The 16,076-nt window shown below is 48.4% G+C and overlaps 1 long non-coding RNA gene across 1 annotated transcript in view; it reads right to left on the reverse strand.

Annotated features, from left to right (window-relative positions):
• LOC146395709 (uncharacterized) overlaps nt 1-15,647 on the reverse strand; it is a 119,375-nt gene extending 103,728 nt beyond the window's left edge. The window contains exon 1 of the long non-coding RNA XR_014831070.1: nt 15,010-15,647. This is a non-coding gene — a long non-coding RNA (uncharacterized LOC146395709). The remainder of the gene's footprint in view (nt 1-15,009) is intronic.
• Nucleotides 15,648-16,076: the final 429 nt, after the last annotated feature.

A 16,076-nucleotide genomic window follows, 5' to 3' on the forward strand; every position in this document is an offset into this window, starting at 1 on the left:
TACTTGTCAATCCCATGATCAAATTTCTAGGGCCAGAGCCTCTGCAGAGACGTGGAAGCATCCTGCCCAAGGCGCTCCTGCAGAGGAGGACAGGCATGTCCGGCAGACTCTGGACACAGTTGTTCCCGCGCGTCTCTGTCCCTCCACTGCACGTGGAAGCGTTCATGGTGTTTGGCAAAACCAAGATATAAACTGAGGCATCTTAACATTTTTAAGGGTTTATCTGAGCAAAAATTAATGCCAGTAGGGCAGCAGAAAGAAGGGAGCTCCGAGGAGCTGGACAAAATGAAAGACTTTTATAGGCAGGAGGAGTGGGAACAAGAAAGGTTTTCTAGGCCAAAAAAAGCAGGTTGGTTGTTACCTTCCTTGAGGGGGTGGCAGGGTCTATGAGGCAGATGACCTAACTAGTGCTGAGCAGGAGATCCCTGAGTGGCTGGCTTAACACCCCGTTTCTGGGATAGACGAGAACTCTCATTAAATTGTCTCGGTCTGGAGTTTAGCAGAACAAATCTATTTGGGGCCTGTGGTCTTGTGTTTAAACTGGGGCATATCCTCTTCCTTGGTTTGGAGCAGGGTTTAAAAATCACATGGCCAGCTTCAACTATCCAACCATGAAGAAAAAAGCAATTTCTTTTTTAAGATTGTTTTAGATGCAAAAATGGGTTTTGTTTTCTATGTTCAAACAGAAGAAGGCGTTAATGAAACGGAGAAGAAAAACAAAGTGACTCATATATAAAGTTCTAACAACGATGGATATCTTTCTAGGCTGCAAAGTGGGCACTTGCTGCTTGTCTGAAGACACAGGGTGAGGACGCGGAGGGCCACCTACCCCTCTGGGCTGTCCCATGATCACACTGTCCCACTGTCACATCAACGAAGCCAAGGGCCTTGTGTTGATAAGTGCCAGGCAGCGTGCGTGCTCACAACACACACACACGTGCTCACGTAACACACACCCTGCGCTCCCATTCACACTGCCACGCTCGAAGCAAGTTCTCCCCACGTCCTGCTATGTCCTCCATAGGAACCGAATTCGTTTGTAAGACATTCGATCCTCTGCGGGTGGAGCTGGGGCCAGAGGAGGTGCTCCAAGACAGAAGACAGGACCACATCAGGGCCCACGAGCATCCTAGGATGCTCAAGGGGCTCTGAGGGGAGGATGCAGGCGTGGCAGTTGCAGGAAGGCGAGGAGGCCCGGGTGGCTCCCAAACGCCAGGCCGCCCCTCGGCCTTGGGGGGTGGGCAGGAGGCCTCCAGGGACTTGGGACATAGTGGGATTTCTTTATACACAGAAAACCATATATACTTGCTCACTGTGCGTGCACGTGTGGGTGTGGTGCCCATGCATGCGCACATGTTTGTAGACATATAAACACACACAAAGGGGAACATGTAAAATATCCGGGCACCAGTCAGCTAGGACCATCCTCCAGAGCACCACACACCGGGGGGCTTAAGCCACAGAAATGTGTTGTCTCACAGTCTGGAGGCCAGAAGTCCAAGGTCGGGGTGTCTGCAGGGCCGGTCCCTTCTGAGGCCAAGGAAGGACTACTCCGGGCTGTTCCCCTGGCTTCTGGGGGGTGCTGGTCTCTGCTCTTTCCTGGCTCCTAGAAGCATCACCCTGACCTCTGCCTTCATCTTCACACAGCCTCCTCCCTGTGTTCATGTCTGTGTTCAAATAGCCTCCTTTTCACAAAGACACCAGTCTTAGAGGATTGGGGGCCTGCCTTCCAGGGTGACCTTAGCCTAACGAAATACACCTGCAGCACCCTATTTCCAGAAGGGCACCTTCTGAGTACCTGGGGCTAGGATGGCAATACACGAATTTGAAAGGGACAGAATGCAACTCCTGATTATAAACACAGATGAGGGCACCCCCGCCCTCAGACACAGAAACCCCGCACCTTATCTACTTCCTTTCTGAAAAGCACATGTCAACTCCCACCTCTTCTAGGCTCTGTAGGGTCCCTGTGCTATGTGGTGACAGGTACACAGGTCACAGGGACTGACGAACCCAGACAGAGCTCACTCCTGTCCTCTCCATCGTCAAACGTCTGTGAGTCAAACCGCAGATGCAACCTGTTGCATCCGGAGTGGATCAGCAATGAGGTCTCTGTTCTATAGCCCAGGGAACCATATCTCATCCCTTGTGATGGAAGATGATGGAGGATAACAGGAGAAGGACGTGTATATACAGCAGAAATTGACACAACATTGTAAATTAACTACAATTAAAAAAAAAAAAAGAAAAAAACCTGCCGACCTGATCCGACCACCAATCCTGGGATTTCTGGGACCCCAACAAGTCCTTGAGGCCATGGAGACGGGGGTGAGGGAGGAAATTCCTAGCATTGGGGGTCCCAGACACACATCCTAACTCTATCATGCAAGAATGTCAAGCGGGTCACTTTCCAACTCTGTGCCGTGATTTCTTCATCTAATACTCCAGGCATTGAGTGGAATTCATTCATCCCTTAAAAAGCTCTCATATCCTCACTGCGTGCCAGTTCTCGTGTGAAAACCTTGGCAGCAGAGGTAAAGGCTTGGCAGCAGGGACGCCTTAAACCCCCATCCCCGCTTTCCCCCAGGTTCAGTAATTCTGAGCTGACGAATTGGGAGCAACAGGTTTGCAAAAGTCCTGCTGTGCGGTGGGTGAAGCCATAGGCATCCTCATAGTTGTGAGGCTGCAGGTCCATCGACAGAGGAGCGGATCAAGAAGATGGGGTCCATATACACAATGGAATATGACTCTGCCATTAAAAGGAACGAAATAACGGCATTTTTAGCAACATGGATGGACCTAGAAACTATCACGCTAAGTGAAGTCAGTCAGACAAAGAGACACCAACATCGAATTCCAGTGACACGTGGAATCTGAAAAAAGGACACAATGAACTTCTTTGCAGAACAGATGCTGACTCACAGACTTTGAAAAACTTGGGGTTTCCAAAGGAGACAGTTTGGGGGGTGGGGGGATGCACTGGGAGCGTGGGATGGAAATCCTATAAAATTGGATTGTGATGATCATTGTACAACTATAAATGTCATAGATTCATTGAGTGATAAAAATAAATAAAGGCTACGGGTAATTCTTTTTATGCAGGAACTGACACGTACAGCCCACCCCCTCCCAGGGACCCCGCAGAGACGGGATTTGTGGGCTGCAGAGAGGAAGAACGCAGGACCAGGGGCCAGCCTCCAGCCCACTGGGGATGTGACGGCCATGCCCTGTGTTGTCGCTCTCTCTGCTCCCCCATCCAGGACCCCACCGGCTCCCCTGTGGGCTGGCTTCCTTCTGGGTGCCGCTAATGGGAGGCACCGCAGGAAACTGGGGGGGGGGAAGGAAAGAGAGAGGTCAGGCTGTCTCTCCTCCATGTCCCGTTCTGGGCTACATTTCCTACAGTGACTGGGGTCCCGTCTGCACCGCTCCTGCTCCTCCTCAGCTCAGAGGTAAGCGTGGCCTCCCTTTTATCAGAGACGGCATTATTCATGACACCTGTTCGGATGGCAAAGCAGACTTTGCCCAGAGGGACTATGGCACCGCTGGAGGAACTTCCACTGTGGGCCTCAACTCCGAATTCAACGAAGAAAGGCAGGACTTGAGAGTCCCGGGGTAGGGGTGGGGGATTCTGGCTAAACTGAGCTAACAGGATTCTTGCTGAAGGGAGTCCAGGGCAATCAGCCATCACCCTGGGGCCGGAGCGCGTGGGAACCTGAGCGCGTGGGAACCTGATCACAGACACCGTGATCAGGCGGGCAGGGTCGGGGATTCTGGGCAAACCGACCTAGAGGATTGCTCCTGAGACTGAGCGATGTGAAGGCAGGCGCGAGCCCCAAGGCCAGGGTCCAGCTGGGGAGAGGGCGCAGAGACCCCGAACTCGAGTCTGGTCAGGGAGAGGCCCTCTGGCACCTTGACCCTCTGGATCGGGGAGCGGAATGGTCAGCGTGCTTTGCGGCGCCCTCCTCCCAGCAAGCCCGCACTCCTGAGACCAGGCCTTTCCTGCAGCTCTCTCGAACCATCTGAGTCCAGTTTTACCTTCTGCCGAGATGCTGACGGCCTTGAATCTGGCCCTGGGTTGTGGGCATCAACCAAGTCCTTCCAGCGCCCAGGGAGAGGTACCATTCTGTTTCTGACGTTCTGCTTCAGCAGAACTCTCCCCGAGACCTCCTCGCCACAGCCGGACCCCTCCGTCAAGCCGGAGCATGTGAGAGGTAGACCGACGGCCCCCCTGACCCACCAGGTGCCTGCACGGCCTCTCCAACGAGTGGCTTGTGAATAGGAAAGATGTGTGACTGTCAGACTTGCAATCAAGAGAGTCTGCACCTCGACTCCGAGCATCCCAGCGGCGGACACACAGTCAAGGCCAATCAGACCATGAAGACAGCTGCAAAGGCGGCTCCCAGGCGGAGCGAGGGCTGCGTCTTCCTCTGATGAAGGCTGACTGCCTGCAGAGGCCACCGCTCCGTCCTGCACAGCGGCGCCCACGCTCCCAGGCCGAGCCTCCTGCTGCCCCTGAGAACAATGCAGGCCCGTGAGCTCACCGTGAGCGCGGACCCATCTTTTCAGGCTAAAAGGGACCATCAGGAGACTCGGGCTGGGTAACGCAGAGTTGGGGAAAACGCGAAGTTAGATGCTTGCTGCTTTTCTCACGCCCCCAAAGTAAAAGAGCATCTTTCTTCTATTGGTCTCTTTCTTCCTGGACACCGAAGACCAACAACGGCTGAACCAGGATAAATAGCTTTATTACAGTTGTTCAAAAGCCACCTAATGGGGGGGCCTGAAACCTGTATTTCATAGTCTGATGGTCAGGCAGTGAACCTTGAAACACACTTTTTTTTTAAGAGGAGCCAACAAGGACCCAGCGCTGTTTCCTGTCTGTCTGGTGGTTCCAAAGTCCCTTCCATCCCTGTCAGTCATGTCCAGACAGGGTGGCCTGTCTCATTTTGCTGCAATTTCTGTAACTCAGAGTCAGGTGCCTCCCTCTCGTGGTGACAGCTGCAGAGGTTACCAGAACAAGAAAGCACCTGGCCCCCCCTCCGCCTACAATACTGAGTGAGAATTCGGCCTGGAGAATTTAGGCTGAGCACCTAAAGACAAATCACCTTGAAGAGAAACACACACGGAACCCTACATGGAGGGTATCTCCTGCTCTAGACGCCAAACGGAGGGCTGAACGATGCCTCTACTGAAGGAAGAAAAATCTTTTGCTCAAAGGAAGCCTTGAGTGAATAAAAGCTTCCTGTTCTCCAGCCTGAGCACCATGTTGGCTGGATGCTAACTATTTATCCATATGCTGCAGTGGACCCTGCATTCATGTGTATATAATGTCTATTTGTACAATAAGGAGATGAAACCACACCAGCCAATGTCCACTCTCCTCCAGGACAAGGTGACAGATGAGGAGGCAGCAAACTCCGGCCCAGGAACCAAATCTATCCCACCTGCTACGTTTGTTAATAAAGTTTTATTGGAACATAGCTAGTTTCCTGGGCTTACGTATTATCCATGGAGGCTCGGCCACTACAGCAGTGGTGCTGAGCACCTGTAACGGAGACTGCATAGCCAGCAAAGCCTAAATGATGTACCATCCAGCCCATCACAGAGTAAGTCTGCCAACCCCCGGCAAGAAATGAACCATACGGCAGCATGGCTTTTTCTTACTATGCCCAAAATCCGGTGGAAAAGGATTGCTTTCACTGGCTCTACGGACCTGGGTAAACTCCTTATGCTATTTGAGCCTAATTTTCACAATCTGTATGTGGGTGTAATGATACCTACTTCTTTGGGTTTTTATAAGAATTACATGCAATCATCAGCGTTGAGTCCGTGGCTCAGACAAGGTAGTTGAGAATGACTAACTCTCCTCACTCTCCAGGGGCCTTTATTCCGCCTCTAAGAATCCCTCAAGCTCAGAATTCTGGCAAAACCTTGGGTTCATGAGTAAGTGTTGACACACTCAGTCCACCTACAGGTGGCTAATTTCTCAATAATAATTGTAGTGTAACAAAATTATAGTTCAATATTATGGAATAAAAAGCACATTTTGCTTTTCTCCCCCATGATTAAGACTTTAGAGTCAAGTGCTAAAATTTTGCACGTCATTTAATGATGCAACCTGACCTGCAGCAATGTGACTAATCCACAGCCATGTTGGCCTCCTCAGCCAGGTCTTCCTTCCAGCCTTCCGGCAGGTATGGTCCAGTCTGTGGTTGGATTGTTTGCTTCCTGATGAGTCCAGCAGAACTTCTGCAGCCTCCCCCAATCCCTGCACCATGGGCCCTAGCTATCTGGGGACAGATGCCCTCAATGGGAGTCCTTCAAACTCATGCTCATGACCCACAGGCCACTTGGAGAATTTCATAAAATTACCTCGAGAGTGGCACTGGGTTGAGTACCAAGCTTTAATTTGTTCTCCATTTTTTTCCATATAATGAGAGGTATGATGCCAGAACTTAAGTTTCTCTCCACTTAAAGTGTTTGCTATCATGATTGCATAGTTCTTCCTATGGCTTCAGAAATGGTTATATTGGGAGCTCCCATCATAGCTCAGTGGTAATGAACCCAACTAGTATCCATGAGGACGCGGGTTCGGTCCCTGGCCTCGCTCAGTGAGTTAAGGATACAGCGTTGCCATGAGCTGTGTAGGTCACAGACTCAGCTTGGATCCCGCATTGCTGTAGCTGTGGTGTAGACCAGCAGTTGCAGCTCTAATTTGACTCCTAGCCTGGTAACCTCCATATGCTGCAGGTGCAGCCCTAAAAAGACAAAAAAAAAAAAAATGAAAAGAAATGGTTATATTATACAGAATATTTGCACATTGTCCACAGAGTATTTTTTAACATTTAAAAACAGTATCGGAATTGGTCTTTTGAAACTTCTTGTGTTTAAGAGTGGACTATTAGGACACTGTTTCTAGGGAGAAACTATATTCTGCTTGTAGAATTTTTCCCCAGAACATAATCTATCAGATGTGAGTATGTCTACAAAGGCTTGTGATTAACGCAATAAAATATTTACTTATTCAGATAAGTAAACAGTTTCTTCATCTGTATTAGGATTCTCCAAAGATACAAAACCATAGGAAGTGTATATATTTCCTCTCCCTCTCTCTCTCTCTCCCTCTCTCTCTCTCTCACTCTATCTCAGACAGACAGATTTATTTTAAAGAATTGGCTCACATAATTGTGGGGCTATCAAGTCTTAAGTCTATAGGACAACCTGGCAGGACGGAGCCCCAGGGAAAAGTTGATATTGCAGCTCAAGTCTGAAGGCAGAATTGCTTCTTCCTCAGGAAAAACACAGCCTTTCCTCTTAAGGTCGTCAACTGATTGGATGTGGCCCACCCACTTTGGGTAAGGTAATCTGCTTTCATCAAAGTCTACCGATTTAAATGTTAATTACCACTAAAAGGTAACTTCATGGTGACATATAGGCTGGTGTCTGACCAAAAGCTGGGGGTCATGACCTGGCCGAGCTGACCCATTTCATACATGCACTATGCACAGGTAAAAATTAAGTACTAGAGAGTCAATCAACAGCACTACTTGTCTACCCGCAGGTGATGATATATTTGGGTTTTCTTGGCTAATATCCCATGAACTAAAATCAAAGTAGACGGCACTAGACCTTCTTCGTTCACAGGCTGAGTCTCTCTCTGAGTCTCTAAAACTGTCCTTTCTGGAAGCTGAGGTGGTTCCATCTGCACCACATGTTTTACCCAAGCTGTGGTGCAAGGCTCAGAGCACAGGACTCGATCTGAGTTCACACCCTGGTTCCTGCCCAGGCTCCCTGCGGGATCTTGGATAATCAATGCAATCTCCTTGGGCCTGTTTCTTCATCTGTAAAATGAACATAGAAACTTGCAGAAAAATGTGCAAAGGAATAATCGAGGCCAGTAAGGAAAACGCTTAAAGGCAGCATCAGGCACAGTAAGGGCTCAGCAAATGGTCGCTATAAAAGTGAACCAGAAAGGGTTTCAATCATCACCAGCCGAGAGCATGCGGAGAGTGATACCTGAGCAATAAAAGCATCCGCTTCAAGGGGGAAGGGGATGAGGCAGGGGTGGGAGGCAAGACTCTACAGAGTTTCTAGGGCAGACAGGGACATGGAAGCAGCAGTCAGATGGTCAGGCGCAGCAGGTAAGGGGCTGGCCGTCTCCACGCTGACTTCACGGGCCATTCGTAACAGAAGACACCATCAAGGTGGCAGAACACCCAAGTGTCACAAACACTTAGAGCACAAGGACTGCAGTCCTGAGCAAGAGCTGTCTTTTGAGCGTGATCGCAGCTGTTGGAGGAGACGAGCAAGAAAGGACCTTGGCATGGTGGGCAGATTTAATTACACTCTCACACATTAGGTGCGAAATTCCTATGAAGCAGGTCTCTCTGATATATGGGAAGATATTGCTATCCAGATGAGTTCCAGCTCCACGGATGAGAGCGCATCCTTCCAAATGAAAGCAACCAGGACAGTCGAGAAAACACTGGAAATGTATTTAAAGACGTCGGAAAACGAATACAGCAATAAAAAATTACAGAACCAAATTTCGAGAGAAAATTTTTAAAAAATGGGTCTCACATTTAGGGCCATTTAAACCCTAGATGCTTCGCTTCAGGCTGAAACGAGCTGCAGAACACGCAGGGATGGGCGGAGCCACGGACAGACCCTGGAGGGTGGGACAGAAACGGGAATTCAGCGCATTGCGGACAGGGAGGGTGGCTCTGCTAAACACCTGGCGTTGAGTGGGGACGGCACAGGGGTACACCTAGAAGTAGGGGCAAACCAGAGTGGGCAGACCCTCAGAAACAAAGTGTGGTCGGGCTCTGACCCACGCTTGTCCCCGAGAGAATCAAGCTAATCCCAGCTTTCTCCCTCCCCTCGTCTACCAGCCTCCGGAAGCAGAAGTCACCCAGAGCCCCAAGTATCTCTAAACGCTAAAAATACAGTGCCTGCACCTAGTCAAAGACTGCCCTTCATGGGGACATAAAACATCTAGTTAAAATAAAGAGAAACAGTTAGCGTTCCCATGGTGGCTCAGCAGGTTATGGACCTGACTAGCATCCATGAGGATGTGAGTTTGGTCCCTTGTCTTGCTCAGTGGGTTAAAGGATCCTGCGTTTCTGTGACCTGTGGCGTAGGCCGCAGGCATAGCTTAGATCCCACGTTGCTGTGGCTGTGGCTGTGGCTGGCAGCTCTAGCTCCTATTTGACCCCTAGCCTGGGAACTTCCAGATGCCATAGGTATGGCCCTGAGAAGAGAAAAGTAAAATAAAATAAAATAAAATAATAAAATAAAATAAAATAATAAAATAAAATAAAATAAAATAAAGAGGAACAGTCACCTCATAGGGGATCCACATAATGGCATTTTCAGACAGAGGCTTTAAAATAACAAGACTTAACACGTTCAAGGAAATAAAGGCAAGACAGAGAATTTTCGTAAAGAACCGGAAAATACTTTCGTACAGTTTTGCAAAGAATTAGAATCGCCAGTTCTTTTTAAAAGCCCAAGTTGGACTTTCTAGAACTAAACAACTACAAGGACATTGTGTTGATGGATTTAATACAAAATCAGAAAAAGCTGAAGATGGGATGAGCACATTGAAAGAGCAGAAAGAATTATCTGAACGACATAATGAAAACCACAGGAAGAACATGAGACAGGCAGGGATGTGGTATGATAGTCTAAACGGCCTATAACTGAAGTCCTGGAAACACGAGAAAAAAACAGAGGGAAAAGAAATAAGGATCATTTTCCCAAACTAATGAAATACCTAAAGCCACATATTCAGCAAGCTTTACAAACCTCAAACAGGATAAATGCAAAAACACCACACTTAGACACAACGTGGAAAAAAATACTAAAAACCAAAAAGAAAGCAGGCGGAGAAAAAGACAAACTACTTTCAAAGTGATGCCATGAGAATTAAAGTCAACTGAAGGAAGAGATGGAATCCAGGAGAAAATAAAATGTCTTCAAATAACAACGAACAAAAACGAGAATTTAAACTCATTTAAATTCTAGAAAAATATATCTCAAAAGTTAAAGTGAGGAGTTCCCCTTGTGGTTCACTGGGTTAAGAACCTGACATAGTATCCATGAGGATGCAGGTTCAATCCCTGGCCTCACTCAGTGGGTTAAGGATTGGGTGCTGCTGTGAGCTGTGGCGTAGGTTGCAGATGCAGCTCTGATCTGGCGTTGCTATGGCTGTGGCATAGGCCAGCAGCTGCAGCTCCAATTTGACCGCTAGCCTGGAACTTCTATATGCTGTAAAAAGGAAAAAAAAAATTAAAATTAAAAACATTTCATTTTCAAAAATTAAAAATTGTTTTAAATTTTAAATTAAAGTGAAAACAAGTTGAGACCAAAATGGACAAAATTTTCAACCTGGGACCCATACTAAGGGCAATGCTAAGGGCAGTTCTTCAAGTAGAAAAACAAAGACGCCAGATGAAAAGTGAAAGAAGAAACAAGAGGGCAACCTTTAAACATGAGAATAAAATTTCTGCCAACTCCCACAGCAATTGATCTGGATAGATTATGGGACTTGTTAGTGCTACTTCTGAGCAGAACTGTCCATGCAAAATAATAATGATCTTGAATTCAAATCCTGGCAACGGTAACATACACAGTAGGAGGGGGCGAGGGAAACGTAAGGCACCCTAAATTCCCTGCATCCGGTGGAAAGAGGTAACAGGTGAGGGTAGGAGACTTTCTAAACCAAGGATGCACTGCCCAGGTTTAAAAAGGGCACACGCCTAGGACGCCAGGATGGGTGGGGAACAGAATAATTAATGAACCCTTAAAGAGTCCCACGAAAAAGGCAATCTTCTTTTTTTTTTTTTTTTTTCTTTTTAGGGCTGCACCCACGGCATATGGAGGTTCCCAGTCTAGGGGCTGAAGTGAGCTACAGCTGCTGGCCTATACGACAGCCACAGCAGCACCAGATCCTTAACCCACTGAGCAAGGCCAGGGATGGAACCCGCAACCTCCATGGTTCCAGGTTGGGTTCGTTTCCGCTGTGCCACGACGGGAACTTCCAAAAAGGCAATCTTAAAAAAAATATACAGGACATAAAACCGTTTCCTCTAGACGTCAAAACTTACTATAAAGCCACCACAATGAAGACCCCTGGTGTGACAGAAGGCTAAACAAATGTTTAAAATTTGGAATAACCGCTTTGGAAAACGGTTTTGCATTGGCAGCTAAAGAGAGGCACTAGCTGGAAAATAAAATGGCACTGACAGCAACGGGGGCTAGATGGTCTTTTCAGTAAATGGTCTGAGCCCACTGGATACCCACGTGGGAAAAGGCGAATCTAACCCCTGGCTGGCACAAGACAATAAAATCAATTCCAGGAGTTCCCTCGTGGTGCCGCGGGTTAAGGACCCCGTGGTGTTGTCACGGCTGGGGTGCAGGTTCGATCCCGGGCCTGCGACCTTCCACGTGCCACGGATGCAGCCAAAAAGATAAAAGGAAGGAAGGAATTCCAGGTGGTGACTCGATGGCCTGTAAAATACAAAACACGGAAGCTTCTGGAAAATAGAGGAATATCTTCACGACCAAGGAGGAGGGAAAGATATAAATGAAAAGAGCGGTAAAGAGAGGTGTGCGGAAGTGGGTTCATGAACAAAGACACGACGAAGCGAGTCATAAGGCAAGATTATTACTGAATAAGTTTATTATTGTACTGTACCAGGTGTATCGTCTACACCGTATCCACTGAAGACCGTGCATCCAGCACCCCTAGAGACTAACAAGAGAAAGACAGACACCCCCGATGGAAAAAATACAGGCAAGAGATCTGAGCATGCAGTTTCACAAAAGAGCATATCTAAATGACTAATAAACTCCTGAAAATGCATTTACTCTTATCAGTCATCTACAGAAACATATAATTAAGACCACGATGGGACACCATGACACACCCTCCAAAACAGACCAAGTCAAAAACTGACAGTAAAACCATGCAGCTTGAAAACCTTTGGCATCACCTATGGAACAAGCGCCTGCCCTGTGTCACAAACACTGTACCCTTTGGCCTATACCAGAGACACGTGTGAGAGCGTCTGCAGCAGCATTATTCACCATCGCCCCAAACTGGCAGCAAGTATAATATTCATCGGTTGCAGAATGTATAAATAAGTGCTAGAATACTAATATGAACACAAAGCAATGAGTGAATAAACAAGAAGTTCCCATCATGGCTCAACTGGACTAGTATCCAGGAAGACGCAGGTTCAATCCCTGGCCTCACTCAGTGGGTTAAGGATCTGGCTTTGCTGTGAGCTGTGGGGTAGATCAGAGACGCAGCTCGGATCCCACATGGCTGTGGCTGGGGCACAGGCCAGCAGCTGCAGCTCTGATTTGAACCCTAGCCTGGGAACTTTCATATGCCCTGGGTGTGGCTCTGAAAAAAAAAGAAAAAGAGAAAAAGTGAACAAACTACAGCCACATATTCCAGCACAGCCGAATCTCACAAATAAAAGGTGGATAAAAAAAACAAAAAACAACAACAAAAATTATACTATATGATCCCACTTAATGTAAACTCAAAACCAAGCAAAAGTGACCTAAGGTGTTAGACATTAGGTGGTGGTTTGCTGCGATCGTGAGGCGGCATAAACAGCACCTGTGTCTGGTACTGTTCCATTTCCTGACCTGGATATTAGGAATATGGGGGCATTAAACTGGCAACAATGCATTGGCACATTTATGATCTGTACCCTTTATGTACATGTGCTTTGTTTTATCAAAAAAAAAGGGGAAAGGTGGGCTTTCAGATGGTACTTTAAAAGGCACTTGCTTTAGCAAGTATTTTAACATAAAAGATAAAATATAGACTATTTTACTACTCTTCAAAGTAAGCATGAAACGTTACAATTTAATAATCTCTTCCATGTAAGTTTTATAACCTTTTATAACTTTTTCAAAGGATATGGAGAAGGCTGTAAAGTCACAGCTCCAGTTGGGGCTGGGCGTGGATGAGTCACAGAAACCAAGGGTCTGATGAGGACCCAGGTTCCCGGTGAGGACTCTGGCTCAGCAGCCTGTCCCAGATCAGGTATTTCTGAGATCCTGGGTGATGGGGGGGCCTTCAGAGAGGTAAGGTGAGGCCTCTCAGTGCATCTCGCAGCTCTAGGCTTCTGAGAATGTGGGTAAAGCTGGTTCCGCTGGGGTCTTCTGACCTCAGCCCTCTCTCTCTGGTCAGGAGAAGCTCTGTCTGGTTCAGGCACAATCATGAGCAGCCGCGATACTCCTGCACCAAAATCCACACCCCTCAGCATTAACCCTGACAGAGCCCATCCGATCTCGGATGGCATTAAACATGGAGGTACTCCTGGTGAAGCCTGGTGTTCTAACCCATTTCCTCTGCTCTCACCCTCCTCTAAACATTTCTGTCTTCAGTCTCAACATCTGCCCCTTGTGGGGTCATGAGACTTCACTGCCACCCACGTGAGGACAGGTCCATGAAGGGTGCTTCCAAGAACCCATAGCATGGCTTTTCCTAAAGAATTATCCCAAAACAAGAAGAGTAAGACTCCATGTGGGGGAGTTTCCAAGTCGACCAAACCAGGCTCGTAATAGGAACCACAGCCGAGAGCTCGAGGCTTCAGTTAGAGTGAATCACAGGTAAGTAATGGAAACAGAGCATGCTCTTTAAGTGGTAGGCATCAGCGCCATGGTTGCTGACACAACTGTCCTTCTCTCCACCACCACCACTGCCACCACCACCCCCATCCCCACCGTCATCACCACCATCGCCACCACCACTGTCGCTGCTGTCACCACCACCACCACCATTATCCTGCCCGTTATCATCACCATCTTGACCACCACCATCGTCATGGCCATGCTCATCGCCACCACCACCACTCATCGTCACCGCTGTCATCACCACCACCACCACCAGCACCACCATCGTCCTGGAGCTGGTAGGTTTGCTTCTGTCTTTTTCTTCAAGCTCCCCCACTCCGGAGTGCTCACCCCAGACCTGCGGATCGGAAAGCACCTAACCGTGCCCATCATCAAGGCACGGGTCAAGGGGTGTGCTCTCCCTCTCCGACCACGGGAAGATAACAGAGATCCGTGTCCACAGCCAAGTGTGCGCTGTGTGAGCCAGATCCACTGCAGACAAGCCAGGATGCATGGCTTTGAGCTCAATGGACACAGAGCAGGAGGACCCAGTCCCAGGAGGCGGTGTCACCCGAGGGCTGAAAATAAAGATATTTAGAAACGGGCTGCCTGTGATCTTGAAAGCGCAGTGACTCGTGGCCCTCGGGGAGCCTTTCTGAGACTCTTTTGCCTTGATGCTCTGATGGAGCGAACTGTGATGCATGCCTGTTCCACTTATTTAGAGTGATGAGATGAAACCCAGGTGAGTTATTTGGCAGCAGGGAATGCTGCTGTTTTTAATCAAAGCAAATAAAAAGACAATCTCTTTACTGAAAAGATGTATCCTCAAGGCCCTTTGCAGACAGCAGATGTGTGTTCCTTAATCTTACAGTCCTTTGAAAAGAGAATGCTCTTGAAAAGCAATCTATATGTTCCTGATTTCACAATAAAACAGTTGAATAGGTCTGTCTTTCTGAATCAGGAAAGAAAAGATAGAGAAAGAATCCGGCTGCTGTGGGATTTCTCTTGTGGCGCACTGGGTTAAGGATATGGCATTGTCACTACAGCGGCTCAGGTCACTGCTGTGGCGAGGTTCGATCCCTGCCTGGCCCAGGAACTTCCACAAGCTGTGGGTGTGGCAAAATAATAATAATAATAATAACAATAATAAGTGTACTGCGATACAGGACCCATCACACAGCACAACTCCTTGAAGGCGGTGATGCTGGGGTCATATCGAGTTAAGCCCACCAAGCCTTAGGCTGCTAAGAGGCAGATTTGATTATACAACATGAACCGGAGACGCCGAGACAATGAATAAAATGGGAGAGCACAAAAGGATGACGAGAATAGCAGAAGCTAACATTCTTGAGCGGTAAGTGCAGATTTACTTACTGTCAGAAAAGACTTCACATCCGCGATTAAGGGAGAAGTTGCCTGCCACCTGGCATACTCCACGCAGCAACAATGGAGAGTGGGGGCACGTGGATAATGCTGCTTAGAAAACAACCAGAAACAGGAGTTCCCATAGTGATTCAGCTGTGGACACCCTGATCTCAGACTTCCATACTCCCGAGCCGGGAGGGAATAAACTTCTCCTCTTAAACCATCAAGTTTTAAAATGCGGTGCTTTGTTGCAGCAGGCCTGGGAAAACGACAGCAGGCCCTCAGCCTGGAGAACAGAGCCCACGGACCCAGCGCCCTGCAGCAATCCGGAAATACGGAGCAGTCAAGCGTCCTTGGGCACCTGTGAAGGGCAGAAGCTCCTGGAGTAGCTGAAGCAACGCTTCCTCTAAGGGACCCCACAGACGCACGAGGTTCCGTCAGTCTGCGCACTCCTTTTATTCTGGATCGGACTTAGAGAAAACTGCCTCTTTTATCTCCAACCTGAATTTTCAACAGCCTGGGGTGTCTTTCAGTTGACAGGAAAATGTTTTGAGCTGAGATTCTGGAGTTTTCACCTGGTGCTTCCCTCCTCTTCGCGGCACCCCCCTCCTGGCCCTTCCCGCTCTGCCGGAAGGCGTCTAGGCTCCTCCCACTGTACGTAAAGGCTCCTCCTACAGCACGTAAGGGCTCCGCTCACTGTGCGTAAGGGCTCCGCCCACCGCACGTAAAGGCTCCTCCCATTGTACGTAAAAGTTTTCCTTGGTTCTCTGCCCTTTGCCCCTTGGCCTTTTTGGAGCCCGGCGTGTCAGTTCCCTAGAGCTGCAATAACGCGGTCCCCCAAACTTCGTGGCTTAAAAATGTGCATTGTCGGGAGTTCCCATCGTGGCTCAATGGTTAACGAATCTGGTAGGAACCATGAGGTTGCAGGTTCGATCCCTGGTGAAGGATCCGGCGTTGCCGTGAGCTGTGGTGTAGACTCGGCTCAGATCCCGTGTTGCTGTGGCTCTGGCATAGGCCGGCGGCTACAGCTCCGATTAGACCTCTAGCCTGGGAACCTCCATATGCTCGACATCGGC

Source organism: Sus scrofa, chromosome 16 (assembly GCF_054392235.1).
Source record: "Sus scrofa isolate SSC_HxYL_T2T_F1_AM1 chromosome 16, Sscrofa_HxYL_maternal_Yorkshire_Landrace_v2.0, whole genome shotgun sequence".
NCBI lineage: Eukaryota > Metazoa > Chordata > Mammalia > Artiodactyla > Suidae > Sus > Sus scrofa.